At 39.7% G+C, this 11,090-nt stretch overlaps 1 protein-coding gene across 1 annotated transcript in view; it reads left to right on the top strand.

Annotated features, from left to right (window-relative positions):
• Positions 1-6: 6 nt before the first annotated feature.
• Positions 7-11,090, top strand: part of BACH1 (BTB domain and CNC homolog 1) — a 29,787-nt gene continuing 18,703 nt past the window's right edge. The window contains exon 1 of the mRNA XM_027909041.1: positions 7-95. The gene's annotated coding sequence lies outside the window, so the exon portion shown is untranslated. The remainder of the gene's footprint in view (positions 96-11,090) is intronic.

Genomic DNA, 11,090 nt, shown 5'->3' with positions numbered 1-11,090 from the left:
GGTGGTGGCAGCGGCGGCGAGGAGAGCCGAGGAGAGGAGGAAGGGGGCGAGGCAGCCGCGGCGCTGTCCCCCGGCCCGCGGCGGCAGGCACTCAGGTAAAGCCGAGCCGGGCCGAAGCGGAGCGGCCAGTGCCCGCGGAGGGTGTTGGCGGTGGGGGGCGAAGGCGGCGCCACCGGGGCGCGGGCAGCGCTGAGGGAGGGTCGGGGCGCGGCCCCGGGGGCGGTGTCGGTCGTGCGGCCCCTTTCCCCTCCCCCGCCGCCAACGCGCGCTCCGGGACCCGTCCCGGCGCGGCCGGGCCCGCGTGGGGCCGGGGGGTCTCGCCGTGGCGGCGGGGCCGCCCTGTCAGCGCCGGCCGTGCCTCCCGCGGGGGTCGCCTCCCCTCGCCCCGGGCCTGCGCTCGGTCGCTGCTCGTCCCCGGTTTCCGCGGGTGCCCTTGTGCCCCGCTGACACAGGCGTGACTCTCCACGCCGCGTTCCCCGGCACTGTTGGAGAGGGGCAGCTCAGCCCCGCCGGGGTCCCCCGCGGGAACCCCGCTCTGCCCGGGTGAAACGCGCAGCTGGAGTGTTGGCTTTCCTCCGTCGGTTGGAGCCAGGGGAGGTTTATTTTAGACCGTAAACAACGGGATACAAATCCCGTCCGTCTTGTTCTCTGCCATGAGATACTTGGCATGTTTAGGGGCACGGTGAACATGTAGTAATCACAAAAGAATCGTCACCTGCTTTTCTGTAAAAGACCTGTCACTTGCTTTTCTGTCGAGTTACCTTTATCCGTTTTAGTATGACAGTATAACAGTAATCCCAAATTCATATACAACTCGGTTCTCCGAATGCTTGTTGAATTAAAAAAGGAGAGAGGAAATGTTCTAGCAGGAAAGATAACTGTATGTACAGTATTTTTTGACTGAGACATTAATTTGAGGCGCTTTAGGAAGGCAATTTATATGAAAAACATTTGGCTGTAGTAATGGAATAATTGCAGTCCAAAAACACTGTAAAATAAGGTTGTGCAGCACTCTGAATGATTTAGTACATAGAGTCAGTTCAATTTGAAGTATTTTACTGGACTGCAAAGAAAATGAAGGAGTACATTCCTGTCAACGTGGTGAGTCTGAATTAAAGCCTCTAAGGTAAAGCATGAAATATGATTTGTAATATAAGTTTAACTTTAAGGTGACTTAAATGGCATAATTACTCTTGGATGCCCTAACATATACGAGTAAGCCTGTGTGTACCCTAGCAAGCAGTGAGGCCCAAAAAAGGCAGATTTGCGGAGAGAAACAGTTGTTGCTGAAAACAGAATATCCACTTTGTTTATTTTTGAGAAAGGCTTCCTTCGAGGTGACTACTGAATACCTTGGGATTTGGAATTCTTTAGAACGTCTAGAGTACCTTTCCTAATTTATTCTAAAAAAGAATCTACTCTTATTATCTGGGTGTGCCTTGTGAAGTGAACAAAAGCGTAGTAAGTGGGATGTGTGGGAAGTTTTGCTTCATTAGCACGCTGCTGATTCTAACCCAAGTCCTAATGTGGAGGTTTAACTTCTATCGGCTATATCTTTGAGTGGTTTATGTGCAATAATATGCAAGATATTCGTGTGTTAAATGTTTACTTGCTTTGAATAGGTTCTAAAATTCTTACACAAAGGATATTTTGAGCAGTAATAAATTCATGTTTAAGTAAGAATGGTCTAGTATTAAAACCCATACCCTTTACCTGATTTTTCGGATCAGGTGGCACTCGTGTTAGAAGTAGAATAGAAGTGTCTTTGTACATGAGTTGCTCGAGTCCTGAATAACTCTGCCCTATGGTTTGGGGAAACATAGCTGAACAAGTCTCCTTGTCATGTCATCCCCACTTTCCAAGTCTTGGTAAACAAAGTGTTTATATGAATTCTTCTAAATTTTCCTTTTAATCATGGTCCTCTTTCTCCCTGCACTGAGCATGCTGGTGTGGGGGGAAAAAGGAGTGTTAGATGATTCAGAGGGTTCATATTTGAGTTTGAGGGCTGGCATTTTAATTGTTCTGTAGAATTCCATCGCTGGAAGGTCCATGGGGGGTAGGAAAAACCTTTGTGGTATTTATACTGTAAGTCCTGTTTATGTGCTATCCTTAGTTAAACCACAGGTAGAGTGTTAGTTGATGCAGATGTGAGGAGGAGCAAAACCTTGAGTGAGCCAAAATGAACTGCTGAAACAATCATTGTTGTATTCATTGAGCCTGGTATGACCACAGTGGGGATAACGTGTGAGGACCCACCTGCAGCTTTCCCTGCCCCCACCTCCAGTTCAGAGAGCAGCAGTCTGGAGAGGGGGAAAAAGGCAATAGAAAGGCTTACTTTGCTGTGACAAATCGTAGGCTGTATCACAAGAATCACTCTGTCTCCATATGCAGTGTGGCTTAGTTTAAGTGCTTTTCAGTTAATGCCCTCGTAAAGGTGGAAGGCAGTTTTGGTCTTGTTAAGTAATACAAAAGGAAAATGTCGTGTTTTGTATAAATGCGAGTTAGCTGGTTAGACTAAGGCTCAACTGTGAACTCTCAGCTACTGAAGCTTTAAAAAGGGGCAAGCGTGTTGAGAGGGGCAAGTGACTTTAGAAGCCCTGGTGAAGTACATATAAATTGAGTTTAATTGAGTCCAGACATACACTGGAGAGTGGAAGAGGTGTAGCCCAGGGTATCAGTAACTCAAAATGTCTTTTCAGTGTTAGCCTGTGTCTTAAAGAATACTCAATCAATCTTTAGAATTGTGTTGAGATATTTTGTTTGTGAATTACTTCATTTGAACATAATGTTTGTAGGTGTTTGGATTCCAGTCTTGGCCCGTTTTCAAATACTTAGATAAGTAAATATATGCCATTTGCACTCCCTGTTTACGTTTCTGTGATTCAGTGACCTTAAAAGAATCCTAGAGTGGTTTGGGTTGGAAGGGACCTTAAAGATCACCTAGTTCCAATTTCCCTGCCATGGGTAAGGACACCTTCCAGTAGCCCAGGTTGCTCCAAGCCTTGTCCAACAAGGCCAGGAGCACTTCCAGGGATGGGGCAGCCACAGCTTCTCTGGGCAACCTGTTCTAGTGCCTCACCAACCTCACAGGGAAGAATTTCTTCCTAATAGCTGACCCTGCCCTCTGGCAGTGAGAAGCATTCCCCTTTGTCTTGTCACTCTATGCCTTTGTCTCAGGTTCTTTTCCAGCTCTCTTGGAGCCCCTTTAAGCATTGGAAGGGGCTCTAAGCTCACTCGGGGGTCTTCTCCAGGCTGAACACCAGCTCTCCCAACCTGTCTCCATAGCAGAGGGACTTCAGCCCTTAGAGGACCTTCGTGGCCTCCTCTGGACTCACTCCAGAAGATCCACATCCTTCAGAATTTGGTCACCCCAGATTTTGCAGATCAGTATTTTACTGTGGTACCATCCCAAAAATGCTTATTTACAGCTCAGCTAGTATGACCATGTCTCTTGTCATTGTGTGTCAGATAGGAAATGGTCTACAGCTTCATGATGGGAAGACTGAAACACAGCTTTATGTGGTTTGGCAGAGCTTTACTAGCCTTACTATTTGAAAGCCTGGTTTTCTGCACATTTTTTGTTTTCTTTATTGTTATATAAATATTGTCAGTTCTGATGAACCTGTGCTGTTCTGTTTTCATAGAAATGTTTCTGAAGTTCTTCCTGATTTATGTCTAAAATATCTTCAGGCTTTTTTTCAGTTTCACATACTGTGAAGGGCAGTTGTGGAAACAAATCAGAGTTAAACAGATAATACCAGAAACAAGATTCTAAATATAATTTCCAAACCGTATTTTCTTTGATTTGCCAATATAACTGCTTCTCAATTTTCACAGGTTCTTTCTCGTGTCCTTCTAAGTTAGAGTAAAATACATTAGAACCACAGATGGTTAATTTAGTATTCATCATAAATATTTTGACATACATACTTGTAAAGGTTTGTGACAGTTATTAAACCAAAATAATTTGTGTGGTTTAACTGTGGCAAAGAGTAGAATATGTAGCTCTAAATGCAAAGGTGTTTGTCCTGTAAGTAAAGGCATGAGTTGACAGTAGATTTTAGTTGTGTGTGCTTTTCTCATCCTAAGTGAATATTTTATTATCTAACCTAGTTTTTATTTAAGAAAAAATAAACCCCGTTTTTACTTGTGTTTTTTGGGTGTTTTGTTTGTGGTTATTTTTGTTGTTGTTAGGTGCTTTGGGGTTTTTTTTAAAGGTCTTTAGAAAGTCGGTGCATTGTTGTTATCTTTGCAGAGTAACTTGCTTTGAATACAAAGGGCTGTAAGTGATGGAACTTTGCCGCAAAGGAGTCTCCGAACTCCCTTTATGCCTATTTCATTTTCTGGCAGTGAACAAACCAAATCTCACACCATGATTTTAAGCCCTGATACAAAAATTAAATTATTACTGTTGTCTTAAATAATGGTAAACTGCAAAATAGTAATTTTTATTTTTTTTTTTTGCTTTGACATGGACTGCTTTGTGTCATCCTCTGAGGCAAACTTTTCAGACTTCTGTCCTGTGGAAAATCTCTGGTCACATGGCATCAATTTTTTTTTTTTTTTTTTTTTTTTTTTTTTTTTTTTTTTTTTTTTTTTTTTTTTTTTTTTTTTTTTTTTTTTTTTTTTTTTTTTTTTTTTTTTTTTTTTTTTTTTTTTTTTTTTTTTTTTTTTTTTTTTTTTTTTTTTTTTTTTTTTTTTTTTTTTTTTTTTTTTTTTTTTTTAAATTTTAAAATCACAGGTTCTGGAAATTTGGACTCCAGCCCCCCACGTCTCTCCCAAGTTCTCGAATAGATTGCAAATATTTTTTTTAAAAGTATATATTCAGGCTTAAAACCTGGAAAACAAATTAAGACTCTCAGAGAAGACCTTAAACTTACCAGACTTCCTGTGATTCTTTTTTATACTAGCTTGTGACTTGACTAGAGTCCAAATACTGTGGTAAGAGTTATGTTACAAAAATACAACCTGGTAATTTTTTAAAGGCTCATTTGTATAATTGAAGATGTGAACAATATCATCCAGGTGTTAGACTGGATCATAAATAAAGAATAGTTTAGAATTATGAGTGTGCTAATATCTGAAGATTAAATGTACTTTTTTCTAAAGGAGAAGGCATTGTTCTCTAGGCTGCAAAGCTTAGTTTTTGCTTTTTTGTCACTATTTTTCTATTACAGTCTCTTTGAACTAAAGACGAAGAAGCAGTGAGCATGAACACTAAAAGGCTTGTTCATTCTTTGTCAGCATAATGTGAATCAGCAGCTCTCAACTGCTGTAGGCATTTATGTGTAATATAACCATTTCCTTAAAAGGAGAGATAGCTGGGGGCAAGGACAGAGAGATAGAACTTTAGAAAAAAAGCCTTTGCAGTGTATTTTGAATAAACTGTCTCTTATCTAAACTGTCTTGTGACAGACTATCTAAATGATAGTTGTCCCTTTGGACTTCACATCTGTGGACGACAGAAATTTTTTTGTAGGATAAAGTAAATGTGTCAACCATAAGAGCATTGACAGACGTGAGTGACATGCCACAACTTACTCAATAGATCAGCGTAAGAGTCAGGAATAGCAACGAGGGTGTTTTCTCCAAGCTATATATTTGGGGGTCTGTAATTGTCTTTTTTTCCAACTATTCAGGAATTTAAAGTGTTCCAAGAATACAGATGCAGTATAAGCTGATTAGTTGATAACTGAACAGACCTTTATTGTTTCCTAGGTGATAAATTAATGACTTTACATCCGGATATCCAAGTTCAACCAGCTCAGATAGCAGTGACAGCCAAGGTGTGTCCTGCCTGGGTTCTGCACATTCTAAGGGGAGCTTTGCTCTGTGCTCTCTCTTATTTCAGAGCTTTACCTGTGTACAAATGACAGTTACTGTGGTTGCTACGGAGGATTGATATCCAGTGTGGCATTAGTGGATGCCTGTTCACTAAATAAAGACTAAGGAACAGGGGTTTGTTTACATTTTTAGTGATTTGGGTAACTCTTGGCGGGATCTCGTACAGGAAGTTTATGGTAGGTGAAGATCAGAAAAAAACAAATGTGTGTAGACTGAGTTGATTTGCATAGTAGGGCTGCGTAAGTGATAGTCTAGGAATAAAAGGTTAGTTCTTCTTTATAGGAATATCAAAAATGGATTTATTTGTCGATGGAAAATAAGAGGCTGTTGCTCTTTTAACAGAAAGCACTGACCTCACAGGATGTAACTCCCGTAGCTCATGTGTTTTTGCTCGGTTCTTGCAAGTACCATGGCTGTCTTAGTGGAGCTTAAGACAGAAGGATCTCAGGTGAATTTTTTTTTTCTGGTTTCTTGCCCCACTTGCTTTTAGGCGTTAACTGTTGATGGTAACAAGGTAGACTCCTGTGTTTTATTTGACAGTGAGTCTTTGAAAGGCAATTGTTAGGGTTGGATGCTAGACTTCATGGAATCCAGGTGCTTTTGGATGAGTCATTCCTTCAAGGTTCAGCTGATGGTGAGGAAATTACTGGTCCTGGTCACAGAGGCACAGTGAGGTCCTGCTGGATGGCAGAACCAGCTCTGCTCAGCTCTCTGGAGTGATTGGTTCTCAGCTGTTCAGGAGGAGAGGAAGAGTATCAAATGATTTCTGAATCAAAACCTTTTCCAGTCTATGCTGCTCTTCAGTCTGCTGTCTCCAAAATTTGAAAAACCTGTAGTTTGGAAGGGAAAAAAGAATTTGGAAGATAAACTTTGTGTGTGGAGCAAATGTGGAGATGGATGCTGCCTCTGGATTTGGGATTCCCATGGTATCTTGGTGACCATTAGGTACTAGATTTTCTTTTCCAGGTCCTTGGATTTAGCACCAAGTGTTCAGACTGTAAGTTGTAATCAGCTGTGTTTTTCCTGAAAGTGTAAGCCTTCAAAGTAATAAGGGCATGACCATTATTGATCTCCGTGGATTTCTGTGTTCTGATTAATATTTTTAAGGACACTTGAACATTCAAACTCAGAACGTTCAAAAAGCATTTTGGTAAAACTGCACACCAACCACAGGTACTATAACGTAGATAGAAGCAGAAGGGGCAGCAAATTGCACTCTCAAATCTGTATCTCGGTTTTAAGGGCCATTTTATTATTCTTTGGCTGTTTGCCTTAGAGTCTCAGAGCTCATGGAGCTCATTTCTGTGACTCATTCTTCTTAGTTGTGAATTTTCTTCTAATGCAGATCATTCCAGCATCAGCTGAACCCATGTTCAAAACATGCTCCTTAGATGTAAATCATACCCCTTTGTATGCTGAAGTTTCAACCTTTTGTTCCTCTGGTGTTTGAGGATGCTAAATTTACCTCTGTTCATTGTCTTACTGTGTGTAATTCTGTGGTGAAGGTCCTGGCAGCTGTTGTAGGCAGGTAGGAACACCTCCAACTGTTACTTTTACAGTCTTTATTCAGAAGGAATGATGCAAGTATACAATAAACCAGCTATAAGCACACAGCATTGGTGTTACCTGACTGTTCTCTAAGTTAACAGAGTGCATAGCTGTAAACTAAATTGATGCAAAATACAAGACATTCTGTCTAAGTCTTCATTCAAAGTTTAAAGAAGCTCTCACTGTTATTCAGTTAATAGTATGCTTTATGTATTTAGACTGATTTTTATGATCTTGTATGTTTGGCGTTAATTATTAATCAAATATTTTGGGCAGAGCATTCATGTCTTAGAAATTCTCCAAAGCAAAGCTGGAATTCTTTGGTAGTTGTCCAGTGGATATCTGGATAAGTGACAATAATTTGGGGTAGTTGCTGCCTGTTAATTTCTGAGTTAATACTATTTTGACTACAGTTGCTTTATTGTTCTAAGGGTTTGAATTTTGTCGTAACAACTGCATCTCATTGCTGTTGCTTCTGGTTAGCTGTAAAACTTGTCCCTTTGAATGAGATTTCTGTTTATAATCAGCTGTTTTCAACCAAGAGTCATTCATAATGGCAAATTGTGAGGTTTGGGTTCAACAGCACACAAAACAAAGAACGAATGCTCATATTGAACTCTCTGTCACTATCCACACATTGTGTATTTTGTTGTCCTTTGAGTCATGGAGATTATTCCTTAGCATTAAATACTTGAGAAAGTGGTACTGTGACAAATTCGGACTTCAGGACTAGTTTACTAGGAAGATCGATTGTAAAAAGCATTTACTGGTTCTGTTATTGTGACTTTACTAAATCATATAAAACTTTATGTATTATTTACATAATACATGATTTCTGTATTTACGGATATTATTAAAAAGTATATAGCCTTTTTTGTGAAATGCAGTACAAAACTTTCCAGGACTATGTAATTATCTGAATTTTCAGAGACAACCTGTTCAACGGGTTTCTCGAGTTTTCAGCCAAAGATTTAGCCAAACTAAACAAAGCTTGAATTAGCTTATCTTCTTTCTCTACAGCTTCTGCTCTATGGCAATTCAATTGTGAAACCTAACAACCCTTACCAAGTTTTTTTTTCAGCAATGTTGTGCCTCCATAAAAATTTTCTTAAGCTTTTTGTCTACTTCTCAGAATTTGCCATCCTGCCAACGACATCAGTTTGTCGCGGGTGGGAGTGGAAGGCTTAGGCAAAATTTATTTTAAAAAAGCCCTGCTGTTGAGTCACGAGGTGCAGAAAGGACTCCCTTGCTTTCTAAAATCCTCCTCAGAGAGGAGTCTAAGTGTGGCTGAATCTGATCGGCCACAGATTTATGTCAGCTGTTTAAGGAACTACAGAGGTGTGATTGAACCATTTTTATCCTGCTGGTTTTAATGATTGGCAAAATGAGAATATTTATATAAAATGAATTGTTTATTATTACAAATGATCAGACAAAAGATCTTAATTGGAATTATTCACTTCACGATATAAATGCTAAAGCTACTAGTAGTGTGATATAGTGCACTATATTGAAGCAATTATTGTAGCATTAAATTAAAGCTAGCAAAAAGAAATAACTATTAAGTAGAGATCTTATGTAAGTTACCCATATCAGTGCTTGAGGAGAGATCTCTTTTGCTCAGCCTGGAGGAGTATCTTTGGAGGGCATCCCCAGTTAAGGGAGCAATCTCCACACATACACTGCAGGAAAAGGGTTATGTCAGAAGAACCTGACAGTATGAAAGGGGATGGGGCTATATCCTATAAAAGTGATTGACTGCAAGGCACAAGTTTACAGGCCAGCTATCAGCTTATCTGTCACATTCAACTTCAAAAAGCAGGATGTGTGTTTGGAGGTTGGCGAACCAGGCTGGTTTTGGCATAATTCAACACCAAAAAAATGGCACCGTGGTGGCACTGGTAACTCACCACAGATAGCTTGCACTGTTTGCATTCTCTGATTGGATTCTAGGTCTTTTTGGGGTAACACAAATTTAAACATCAGGCAGTTCAGGTAAGCTGGTTTCTGTGTGTGCCTTTGTCAGCTTCAGTGACTACTTGATGCTGTACAGCTTCCTTCAGCACTCGCAGAACACTTTTTGACCACAAGATGTTGGGTGCAGTGGTACTGCTGAGCACGAAAGTTTATCTGCCTTGTGCCAGATTTATATGTGTGTGGATGAGAAATACATCCCACTGTTACGAGTACTCTCCTGGTATTGTGTTCCTGCTCTTACACTCTACCTGCACCAGCCGAATTCCTCAACAGCGTTACCTGTTTTGTAACGTAGCAACGACAGGTCTTTATAGCTTTACCTGATTATTATCTTAGGAATATATACTTTTTTTTTTTCCAAGTATCAATGGGGAGACTTTATGGTTTACCTGAAGACTTGCACCAAGTGACCCTTTAACACAGAGATTGTGGCAGGAGGAAGTAGAGGATCTTGTATCTCCTTTTATTCTGAGGTCAGCTAGTAAAAACCAGTAATTGCTACAAGTTGTAAGCAGTCAGGTGAGCAAGCCTGCAGCCTAATTTTAAAGTACCTACACTCTCTATTCTTCACAATTACCTTCCTGTAATAATATAATTAATAACTTTTTGAAGGCATGAGAAAAATGAACCTTGGATGAGATCTGTATTTGACAATGAGTCTTGATAGGCATCTTGCTCTGATCTCTATACTGTCTACTTAAACAAATCTGTTTTTTTTTTTTTTAATGTGTTTGCAGTGCTGATTTTCATTTAGTATTTTATATGTTCTTTAAAAATAACTATGTATATGTAGTCAATGGGATGTAGAGATGTCTACATTTAGTGAAGATGCAGTAATTTTACAGGAACTGTTGGGCCTAGTTTTCACAATTGTATGCTAGTAGAGAGAAAAAAAATTGAGTTACTTCTCTTCAATAAAGCAGAATATAGTTTTATAGCCAGTACTTAGAAGGTGTCGTGAATGAGTGTCCTTAGGCAAAACATTGTTTATCTCAAAATCACTCTCTGATAAAGAATGGAAACTTCATATTGGCATGCTTGGTTGTGTTGATTGATTGAACTGCAAGTGTTTATGTGGTTTTTATACTAGCATGTGTGTTTATGTTCACTTTTTTTTTTCCATTTCTTTGCCTCTTCTCGAGTATGAGGTTGTTAGGTGTGCGGAGGTTCAGGTCAGAGGAATTGGAGGGACGCATTTGTACTCACAGTACTAGTTTTCTTCCATTAACTGAGGTTTCTTTGTAGTTAGTGAGCTTTCACGTTGTTCCTTCTCTAATCCCTTCAACCTCTACTGTTTTAACTTTTGGGAGATCTTTTTGGGCTTCCAATATTTTTGATGGTAATAGCTGAAACAAATATCTTAAAAAATATTCTGGCATCTTTGGGGAGTTTTTTGGACTCTTTTGCATTGAGTCACGTGGTCGTTGACACTCTCTTAGTGAAGAGTGATTTAGATAAATACTTATCTGCTGAATTTTGGAATACTTTAACAAATTACCTGTGCCTACTTTAGTTTTCTTTACTTAAATGTTATTTTTAAAATAAAAATAGTATGATAGAAGAGGCGTTTTAGGCTGGTTTGCAAGGAAATAATTAGTGTTGTTCGTTGTTTCCTTAGTAATTTGTTGCTGCTTACATGTGAATTACCTGAGAGTGGAAAAAAAATCTCATATATTTTTAGAAAATTAAATTATGTAATATGGACAAAAAAGCCCAGAAGG

The sequence above is a fragment of the Empidonax traillii genome, unplaced genomic scaffold (genome assembly GCF_003031625.1).
Source record: "Empidonax traillii isolate 1590-97213 ecotype Southwest subspecies unplaced genomic scaffold, ASM303162v1 scaffold1930:size48774, whole genome shotgun sequence".
NCBI classification, from domain to species: domain Eukaryota; kingdom Metazoa; phylum Chordata; class Aves; order Passeriformes; family Tyrannidae; genus Empidonax; species Empidonax traillii.
The sequence above is the reverse complement of the archived record's forward strand: the minus strand, read 5'-3'. Positions and strand labels throughout refer to the sequence as shown.